The sequence below is a fragment of the Pungitius pungitius genome, chromosome 18, assembly GCF_949316345.1.
Source record: "Pungitius pungitius chromosome 18, fPunPun2.1, whole genome shotgun sequence".
Classification (NCBI taxonomy): domain Eukaryota; kingdom Metazoa; phylum Chordata; class Actinopteri; order Perciformes; family Gasterosteidae; genus Pungitius; species Pungitius pungitius.
In genome coordinates this window covers 3179935-3191693 of record NC_084917.1, presented here as the reverse complement: position 1 = coordinate 3191693, position 11759 = coordinate 3179935, and positions in this window count along the sequence as shown.

The following is an 11759-nucleotide window of genomic DNA, read 5'->3' as shown; positions in this document are numbered from 1 at the left end:
CTGTTAAGAGTGTATGTATGCATGTAACTGTAACTGAAGTCACGTGATATTGATAGCACCATGTTCCATGTAAGGGCAATGTTCCCGCCCCTTTCTCTCTCTTGACCGGTCTCCCCCGAGAGCGGGCAGTTTAGCATGTTTTGCCGATAATAAACAATGCCAAGAGTTAAATGGCTGAAGAGATAAACGCCTGGACGTCCGTTCATCCTCTGGTCATATTATTCCGCTGCCAAGGTAGGCCAAAGGAGTAAGCCTACCTGCTAACAGGTTATGGGCCCAGGAACCGGGAATGATTCCAAAGTTTGACGGACTTGTGCGTCGATAGCTAGCACGACCACGCTAGCATACAAAAGTATCCAAAAGAGCTAGGTTAGCATCGGGAGTACCGGGAAGCTAACGCTAAATCAAAGGAAGCTAAACTGAACTGGAAATAACCATGGCAAACCGAAGCAAGAGCCAGTGGCCCACGTTTGACGGGAGAGCAGAGGAGTATGAGCTCTGGGAAGAGAGGATGCTGTGCTGCATGCACGGAGCGGGGCTGAAGCAGACGATCTTGACGGAGCCCGCTGAACCGCTGTCAGCGGAAGACAGGTCTACGGATGATAAGCTGAATGCGGACGCCTATTGTGCATTGGCGCCACTACTTGACAACACAAGCTTGGGGCTGATATTCAGAGACACAAAGGACAAGGGCCGAGAGAGCCTCAAAGTATTAAGAGAGCACTACATCGGAAAAGGTAGGCCTCGGATTGTTTCCCTGTACATAACGATGACAGCGCTGAAGAAAGCTGACAACGAGACTGTAACCAAATACATCATCAGAGCTGAGCAGATCATTACAGCACTCAGGAGTGCAGGCGAAGCACCGAGTGAGGGACTGATGATGGCGATGATCATGAGGGGATTACCGGAGAAGTACAAGCCGTTCACACTGATGGTGACACATGGCTCAGCCGACATGACACTGGGAGAGTTCAAAGCGAAGTTAAGAAATTTTGAGGCCTCAGAAGACACAGACCCAGTCCCAGAAGAGGCAGGAGAAAGGGTGCTGAGGGCACAAGCGGCGCCGAGGAAAAAGACCGGGCCAGTGGAGATGGTGTGTTGGCGGTGTGGAGAAAAGGGCCACAGAAGGGATGACTGCACAGAGAGAGTTTGGTGCAGTTTTTGCAGAAGCAGGGGGCACACGGACAAAGCGTGCACAAAGAAGGAGCGTGAACGGGGCGCCCGGTGTGCGTGTGTACAAGATGGCGGTGGTGGCCGTAGGTCCGGTTATGAACCGGACGGAGACCGGGGAGCAGTGGGAGGAGAAGACCGCACCTTCAGAGCAGAAAAGGGAAATGCCAGTCTCTCAGAGAAGGTGCCGCATACCCAGAGAAGGGGAATGATCGTGGACACGGGCGCGTCGTCCCACATCATCAACGATAGGAGCAAGTTCAAGAGCTTTGACAGCACTTTCAGGCCGGAGAGACACAGTATGGAGCTCGCCGATGGGAAGCGTACTGTCGGAGTGGTGAAAGGGAAGGGAGACGCACAGGTATGTCTCATAACCAGTGAGGGGCGCCGGTGTACAGTGACTTTAAAGAACGCTCTCTACATTCCCTCGTACCCTCAAGAACTCTTCTCAGTGAAGTCTGCTACCGCCCACGGTGCCAAAGTGTTTTTCGACGAAGGAAAAGACGTTTTAGAGTCACCGGATGGCGCAAGGTTTGAAATCTATGTATATAAGAGAATGTACTACCTGCAAACCGAGTGTGATCTAGATGATGCGTGTCACGTCAGCTATGATATCCAGACATGGCATGAGGTAATGGGCCATTGTAATTTTGACGATATCTTGAAACTGCAGGACGTGACAGAGGGCATGCACATTAAGGGTCCAAAGCGCAGGCCTGATAGAGAATGTGCAGTATGCATAGAGGGGAAGTTCACGCAGACGAGAAACAGAGATCCGACTGACAGAGTAAAGACACCACTTGAGCTGGTGAACACAGACCTAACCGGCCCAATTAACAATGAGTCCATAGACGGTTTTAAATACATGCAGTCTTTCACAGATGTGTGTACAGGGGCAGTGCTTGTTTATTTCCTGAAAGCAAAAAGCGATGCAGTTCAGGCTACAGAGAAGTACCTGGCAGATGTAGCACCTTACGGTACTGTGAAGTGCATCAGATCAGATAACGGGACTGAATTCACTAACCGAGAGTTTCAGACCCTACTGAGGAAGAATAAAATCAGGCACGAGACTTCCTGTCCTTACTCCCCGCACCAGAACGGGACAGCTGAAAGGGAAGGCCGAACTCTTTTCGAGATGGCCAGATGTAAGCTCATTGACAGTGGCTTACCCAAGAGCCTTTGGCACTATGCCATCCAGGAAGCAGCCTATACCAGGAACCGGTGTTTTAACAGGCACACAGGCACTACCCCATACACGGCACTGACAGGTAAAAAGTGCAATTTGGCTAATATGCATAAATTCGGGTCAGAGTGCTATGCCTACCAGCAGGACAGAGGCAAACTAGATTCTAGGTGTGAGAGAGGATTCTTTGTAGGGCACGACAAGAGCAGCCCCGCCTACCTAGTTTACTACCCCGATAAAGGAAAAGTGCAGAAGCACAGGCTGGTAAAGTTTGTCACCAAGACGACCTGTGAAAATGAGACTCAGACACAGGAGCTAGGACTGGATCCCATAGGAGGTTGCGAGAAGGAAGTAGAGATTTCACAGCCTAGTGTACCAAACAACGACGTACTGACTGACGGTACACAATCTGCATCAGAGGACAACCATGAGAAGCACCCTAGGGTGACACCACACGACAGTGGGAGATACCCTACCAGGGAGCGTAAAGCCCCGGGGTATCTAAGAGATTATTCTCTGGAAGATGCTGATGACGACAGTACACTCACTAGTGTAGATTATTGCTACCGAGCAGTTTGTGGTGTACCTCTGACCTTTAAAGAGGCCATGACATCAACTGAGTCAGGAAAGTGGAAGAAAGCAATGGACGAGGAGATGAGGTCCCTAGAGGACAACCAGACCTTTACCCTGACTAAGCTACCAGAGGGCAGGAAGGCAGTGGGAGGAAAATGGGTGTATTCGATCAAGGGAGACATTGACGGGAACGACCAGTACAAAGCTAGGTTTGTAGCAAAAGGATACAGCCAGAGAGCAGGGATAGATTACGGCGAGACGTTCTCACCAACAGCAAACCTGACAAGTATACGTGTAGTGATGCAGAAGGCAGCCCAAGACGATCTGATTTTACATCAGATGGATGTGAAAACAGCCTACCTACATGCCCCCATTGATCGAGACATTTACATGGAACAACCTGAAGGTTACGAAAAGGAGGGGGATGAGCTGGTGTGTAAACTAGAGAAGTCAATCTACGGCTTGAAGCAGTCGGGGCGAAATTGGAATGAGATGCTCCACACGTGCCTAGTAGATGACAACTTTATTCAGAACCCGACAGACCACTGTGTTTACACAAAAGAGGCTACAGAGACAGGGAAAGTAATAGTGGTTATCTGGGTGGATGATCTGATCATCGCAGCCAGCAACACCCAGGGTTTGGAGAGGGTGAAAAACATGCTTTCTTCCAGATTTAAGATGAAGGACCTAGGTAGGTTGAAGCATTTTCTAGGCATGGACTTCAGCCAGTCTGACGGCTGGGTAAAAGTGTCACAAAAGAGGCTCGTGGAAAAAATACTGGGACGTTTCGACATGCAGGAGTGTAGGGTTAGAGAAACCCCATGTGAACCAAAGTTAGAGTACTCTGAGGATGCGCCTAAAATCTCTGATGTGAAGAAGTACAGGGAGGCTGTCGGCAGCCTCATTTACCTGACAACCTGTACACGCCCAGACATATGTTTCGTAGTGAGTAAGTTATCACAACATTTTGCTGACCCTACAGAGGAAAATTGGGTCACGGTGAAACATGTTTTGCGATACCTCAGGGGTACTGCAGACAAACAGCTCTGCTTCACAAAAAGTCAAGAACGGCTAGGCATACGAGCCTATAGCGACGCAGACTGGGCTGCGGACGTTAGTGACAGACGCAGTACCACCGGGTATTGTGTGAGTATGGGTAAAGATAGTTCTCTGGTCTCTTGGAAAACCAAGAAGCAACCCACAGTAGCACTATCCACATGTGAAGCCGAGTACATGGCTCTAGCTCTGACAATACAGGAGTGTATTCATTTGGAGCAACTACTGGGAGGGATGGATTCCTATGTGTATGAGAAAACGGTCATCTACGAGGATAACCAGGGGACAATTGCACTTGTTAGGAATCCTGTGTGTAGACAACGGGTTAAGCATGTGGACATAAAATACCATTTCATCAGGTCTACCATAAGGGAGGACAAGATGTCCCTTGTCTACTGTCCCACAGACGACATGGTCGCAGACATTATGACTAAGCCCGCCTCCAAACTTAAGTTAAGAAAATTTGGGGGGATCATGTTTGGTGTGTAAAATGTTGATGTGTGACTATGCCATGTTTTTGTTCTGTTTGTTTATTTGGTCATGCACGTGTTGCACAGTATACATGTCATTCATAAGTGGGAGTGTTAAGAGTGTATGTATGCATGTAACTGTAACTGAAGTCACGTGATATTGATAGCACCATGTTCCATGTAAGGGCAATGTTCCCGCCCCTTTCTCTCTCTTGACCGGTCTCCCCCGAGAGCGGGCAGTTTAGCATGTTTTGCCGATAATAAACAATGCCAAGAGTTAAATGGCTGAAGAGATAAACGCCTGGACGTCCGTTCATCCTCTGGTCATATTATTCCGCTGCCAAGGTAGGCCAAAGGAGTAAGCCTACCTGCTAACAATGGCACGCAGCAGATGTTATAAAGCGCATTTAATATTTGATTCGCCGTCTCCCTTTCATGATATTTTGACGGCGCCTGTTTGCGTGTAGCTGATTTGCACAGCTTGCCCTTTTTATCCTCCATTCCAGCACGTCGCCCAACGCCCAATGAGCTCCCTGCTGACTTGATGGCTCACCCCACAGCGTCATCGGGAATTACCGTGGATGTCTCAAGGAAAGCATGTGCTTGGTGCACACGTTCTGAGTCGCACAGGTGCTTGGGTCCAAGTTGGCAGAGCGCTTGTCGTGGATGTGATTGAAACAGCGGGTTTTTTTTTTTACAAACGTCAAACTACTCCAATTTTCCCCTCGGCCCGTTTCGGGCGGGATGCGTAAAACTGGCTTTTGTCGTCACCATTGCGTATGCCTCGGCATGTTCTTGTGTCACACGTTGCTTCTTTTGGATTAATGCAGTTTAGGAAAGGGGGGGGGGGGGGGAGGGGGAATCCTAATATAATCTGGATTAGCAGCAGCCTCATCCCCTCTGGTCATGGCAATTCCCTGGAGAGTCCAAAGCCTGTGTGCCTGTGTGCAATGGCATCTTTTTTTTTTTTTTACCCGTTTACAGTAGTGGTGGTGTGAATGAGTGCCTCCTCCATCAAGCGCTTCCATTAGAGATCACTTAAGAGGCCCTGGTCCATTATGGAGAGATTCCAGGGGGGGGGGGGGGGGGGGCAGAAGTCTCTTTACCCTTATGATTTACGTGAATCCAAACATGGGAAACGATCACAATAAATTTCATTTGCTGATTAGATTTACGTGTGCCTCACTGCTCTGAATGCATCCCCCACCACCCCCCCCCCCCCCCCACCACCACCACCCGGCGACCCACACTCACACACATATGAGTGGATCGGGCAGCCATTCCTCTTGGGAGAAGCTGTTTCGTGGCATCTAAGAGGTCATTAAGGCTGGCATTAAGGAGGCAAAGGCCTCTTCTGAACCGGGTGTTGTTCCTTTCACAGTTCAGCAAATCGAGCTTCAGGTAGGGTGTGTGAACCAATAGGCCAGTACTTCGTGGTGTGTGTGTGTGTGTGCCTCGGGGGGGGGGTTGGAGGACTTGTGCTCTGTTTTTTGATTTCCGTGCCTGTGATCATTACATTTTCTCGTTGGCGGCGGATCAGCTTAATCCCTCCTCGCGGTGCGCATTTCATGGATGTCACGTCGAACGCAGAAGATCATTTCCCTTTCACAGGGAAAAAAAGGATGATGTCGGTCGACAGAATTTGCAGAATTTGCTCCCCCGCCGAGTCACAAGCAAGATTCCAGAAAAAAAACGCTGTCGATTTTTAAACGGGTTTGAATGTCAATACTTGAGTAAACATTGAAAAAGGACAAAAGATGCCCCCCCCCCCCCCGCTTGCCTGTTCTTTTCCCTTTTGTTTGGACATGACGAGGGTAGATCAATGCGCACAAACAGCAGAGCATCGGCTCTGTTGAAAGTCAAGATGTTGATTCTGTTTTTTTCTGACAAAACAAAAACCATTAAAAAAAAAAAAGACGAATGTAAGATATGAAATGTACACATTTATTTCCTGATTACACTCAACCTTTGTTTCCACCAACCTCCCGCTGCAGATAGATATTTCGTGATCTGGACTAAAGCTTCACATCACACATGAGCGGGACCCTCTTAAAAAAAAAAAAAAAAAAAAAGCCCTCGGCAAACTTCTTCAATAACGCCGTGAACCTCTTCTTCACATAATTGGTCCAGGTCCCTGGTGTCGCTGTATCTGTACGTTGCAATTTTGCGAACCTGTCGAACTGTGAAGATTGTTCTTCCCTCTCTCTGCGTCTGCGGAGAGGAAGCCTGCCCTTGATTTTTTTTTTTTTTTTTTAAATGTCTGAATTAACTTGTATTTGATAGTATTCTGGAGTGTTCTGGAGCAGCAACGTCCTCAAATTCACCCAGCCAAAAATTATTACTTTAAAACCGCCAACATCGTACGCACGGCCCCATTTTATCAAAGTGAAAAGTATCACTGTAATCAGGGACTTTAAGTGAAGCTGGTGGTGCTTTTTTAAATAAAGTTACACAAAGCTTGGCTAGCTGTTTCCTCATGCTTGCCTTATTTATCCTTAGCTAACCACCTGCCGTCTTCATCTTCACACTTAGAGTGACGAGTGGATTTGATCTCCTCATTTGAGACACTGGGCTCAAAGTGGCATCCCTCCTTAAAAATGTCAAACTTTTTTCCTCTCACCCCTCGGTCGACCTCATCTTTGCTCAGGCTCAGTCTCACCGCGGCCAATGCAACGGTATTGAACCTCAGAACCGTAACTCCATCGCAGTGGGATGAAGGATGTTGAGCATTTTCATTTCATGTTCACGCGCTGCTCATTTCCAAATTGACAAATAATGAACAGGGCACTTGCCTTTTTTTCAAAAACGTCGAATTCCAAGTTGAACAGCCCAGAGTTAATTACTTTCCGCCGCGTTCATGCTAATGCGCTTGTGTTCATGCATTATTCAGCGTCATCTGGATATTTAACAGAGGTCCTGGGTTGTGACGTGACGGAGTGAGCTGATATGAAGAATCTATTGATGATGGCTAAACAGAGAGATGTAGAGAGGCATATATTATTCATCACAAGCCTGATTTACTTGCAAATATTTAAAAAAAAAAAACATATATGGAATTTCTCCTCAGGTGTTGCTCGGTATTGATGCAAAGTGTGACCACAGGAATCTCACACGATCAGTAATGACTGCAGGTCACACTCAGTGATATTTTGAATCCATATACTGTCGGTTTGGATGCTACGGTCTTTACTCGGCATCACTTGTGCATCCAACAGCCCGTGCTGCTTGAGCGGCTCCTCCGCCGTCATGAAACGTTCCTCCACCCACGTGGTCAACGCCACTGTTTCATATACTCATCTTGGTCCATCGTCTTCCTTTCGCTGTGATGTTTTACAGAAGAACTTGTGCTCAAAAGCTCAAGAATCCCTCTGTGTGTGTTTGGCTGCAAATTGATTTTTGCATTAAATGTGAGATGTTTTTATTGATGGCCTTGAGTGACTTTGCTCAGGGTTTAGTTTCGTGGTGTCTTGTATTTAAAGACCAAACGCATTGTGTTTATGGTTTGCTGCTCGATTTCATGGGAACAATTCTCTTCAGAACACAGCAAAAGTTACGCTCTTGCCTTCATAACTGTAATCCCCTCTGTGATGTGACGCATCTTTCCTTTTAAAAGATTAAGACGGATTAAAGGTGTTAATGATCACCAAAACACGTTTAGTTGACAAAACATTTCCAAAAACCCTGGATTTTTCAGAGGTTACCTTTACTTACTCTTCCTCTGCCACTTTATTAGCGCTCTGTACCGTATCAACCTGTTGTTAAAATGTAGTAGAGGTCAACGCGTCCACGGGGTGCCTTTAAAAGACCAAGGAAATTGAAAGAGGTTGTCAAAGCTAATACGGGACACTACATCAAAAAGGACAGCCCTGGTGGATTGTGTGAGTAAATATTTCTGACCCAGCGGAGGTTCCTTCCACGACACCCACCGGGTGGGGAAGAAACGGGGAGGATTTGTGTGTCCGCTCCTCTCCGACCTGCACACGTGTAGCCTGTATGAACAACAACAACAACAACAAGATAAAAAAATCGAATTTGTCGCGCGGATGAAACACAAAGGCCTCGTCTCCTCTCCGCGAGGAACCCCAGCCGCCGCTTGGTGGGACGCTCAGCCGAGGCGGGGAGTCTGCTCCGTCTGCAGGGTTCTTCTCCACCAGACTGACACCCAAAGTGGCACTAATTGGCGTGGGCTCTGACAGCCATCCAGTGCGCCTGGGAAACTTTTAATGACACGCCTTAACACCCAGCAGCATCCACACTGTCTTCCCCCGTTATGGGGAGCCTGTAAAATCTATATTTTTTTGAAATATTTATGTATAAATATATATATATATATATACTCAAGCTGTGCATGCTCACTGGCAGTGTGTTCCCTCCTCCTGTCCCTGTTCTTTCTCCCTCGTGCACAAATCCAGACACAGCAGCCTGCGCCGACACACACTCAGCAGCGCAGATGGGTGCTGTCTGGCAGTGGTGACGCATGAACCTAATCATTTATTTCTCCAACTTCTGGACAGAATATGAATTATGCACGTGTGTAGGGGAACCAGAATAGACGCAGTGAGCTTATGAAATGAAATAAAACTCTTATTTTATATGGCTTGAAATATAATCTGCATTACCTCATTTTCCTTTGTGCATAGACAATAAAGCCTAATCTGAGGTAATAATCCCTTTAAAGCCTTAATCCGTGTTTTAAGTTGCACACAAATGGAGACAATGGCTCATTTATCTTCTAGAGTATTATGTTTAAAAGACTTTACCCAGTAAAAAACAGATTGCATTCATCATTAATCATGCGCCGGCTTACTAAGCTCTGCATGTGCATACAAACACAAAAACAAGGATGCACAAACTCAAGCATATAAATACATCCAGTGACAACACGGGGAAGGCGTACATGTAAAAGAGACAGACTTGGCCTAATTATTTCTTGCTCTATCTTCCTTCCTACAATACTCCCCGCCGCCTTCACTTTAGCTTTCATCACACGCATCCCACATTCTCCATATCAGCCTCAGAGTGTGAGCACTCGGCAGCGCTCTCCCTGTATCAGTCACTTAAGCCTCTCGCAGCTGTTCACGCTCTCGTTGCCTCCGTCTGACACACGGCCAGTGGAGGGGAAAGCAAAGTTTTGGGCTAAAGATTAAATCCAGCCAGTAAAATGCTGAAGATGTCCCCCCCTCCCCCCCCCCCGGTGGACAACAGCACAAGATCCGTCTGGCTCATGCTGCAGGATTTCTCCAAATTAGGACTGTGTTTCTTTTTATTTTTTGTAGACGAGGGCCCATATAATTTAAGCTCCTGAGATGGGAATTGAGCGGAACAGAGCAACAACGTCCCCCAGAGGGACGAAAAAGAGGTGGAGGTGAAGCAAAAGGTCCCCCGTCCACCGTCAGGTGCTCGAAGCCTTCCTCTCACACATCTGGCCTCGGGTTCAACACGCCACACCTATGGGCGCTTCCCTCTCCCGCTTCGGTCCTGACATCGCGCTCTCTGTGCGGCATTTCCACCGGGGAGTCCCCGAAGACGTGAGCGGGAGCTAAAAGGCAATCTCAGCAGGGTCACCTTGTGGCCGCGTTGAATCAGTCGGGGGGGTAAACAAGGCGTATTGTTATATGTGGAGAGTCCAGCTACTGGTGGAAGAAATATTCATGTATTTCATACCTCTTCGTCCCCATTTCCATTTCTCTTTTTCCTCCTTCATCAGAGGCCCATAGACATTTAAATTAGTTTGGTTGGCAATAAGCACAGCTCACAGGATCCGGGTGCAAATAGCATTGTTAGCTACACAAACACGGTTGCTTGTCTCTGCCACACTAACACACCCGGGTGGAAATAGCCACAGCAGCTGATCACACACCTTGGTAGCCCGCTAATTGCAAGTGCCTTTTGAAATACTACCGGAGACCCCCGTCAAGCCTGTATTAAAAAGGAGCAGCTGTTTTGTGTGTGTTTTTTTCAAAGGGTCAGGGGATACGTTTACATTGATGCTCACGGCCCGACGCGTGAAGCCCCGTGTCTGCAAACACAAACACACACACACACCCGTCTCTCTCCCTGATGAAAGTGCATCTTTTAAATCTCGAAAAAAATCGAGGATGGAGGACATTCAGCGAGCTGTCAAGCGGTCGCGCCCGACTGGGCGAACTGAGCTGCGCGGGTCTGACTCCGTGCTGGCGAGCGGCGGCCATGTTTTCCACCGTCTGCAAGCAGCAGGCGTTTGATCAGCCTCCAAGGCTCCAGTGGGCTTTGAGGATGGAGGGCTCCCTCTTCTTGGCCAAACTTTAAACCCACATTGCTTGGTAATTAACAGCAAGGCCCCTCTTCGTGTGTCGGCTAAGATGTGCAAAAGAATTAAGCAAAAAAAAACAAGTAACTGGGACCGGCGTCAACATGAGCATTGTTATTTGTGTGTAATGCTCTTGCAAGCAAAACAACCGCTTTAATAACATCTCATATGTCAATGGCAGACCTTTTGGTAAACTCTAATTATTTTGCTGTGAAGGGTGTCGCTGTGGCACTTTGTGCTCGAGAAGGAGCAGAATGTGTTTATCGCAGATCGATCGTGAGGCGAGGTTTGAGAGTGGAGCGCAGCATCAAAGTAAAACACTGTATTTTTTGGAATAAACGGAGTTGTATGAGAGGAGGAGGTGTAGGCAAGAGGTGACAATCTCGCCAAATCGTCCACATAAAGTAACACAAATCGGATCAGGGGCGAAATAAACCACATTAGCAGAGAGGCACTCGGTGATAAAGGGAACAGAAATGAGCTTGGGAGTAATCAAATGGAGCGAGGCCTGTCGGACGTCACTTCCATCTGGAGGCGCCAGCCTGTCAGTGCTCATCGGGGCCTCAGAAGACCTCCGCCATACCAGAGGACCACCTGGGAACTTCGTGTTTTGGAGGAGCCGCACGCTGTTTCGCGGCTCGCAAAACCGAAAAAGCCGCTCAGAGCATCGAGGACGTAGGAAACCCGAACCGCAGTGCTGACCTCGGCCCGACGGGAATGCAAACAACAGCAAGTCCTTTGCACAGATACACTCTTTACTTTGCGTAGTCGGCGCTCTGTTGGCATTCTGCTAAGCTACATTTTCTGTTTTCCGTCTTCTGTTCTCGAGCCTCACGCCCTCCTCCACCCAGAGAGAGCTTTCTTTTAATGGAAATTCAAACGTGCCACATCCCGGGCTCATGAGTTGAGACCATCGCCATTGGGATCTGGTCGGCCACTCCGCTCTGTTTTTTCGTGCGAGCAGGGTCCATTAGTGAATGGACACTCGGCCATTAGTTTCCTCTTACGGGAAAAT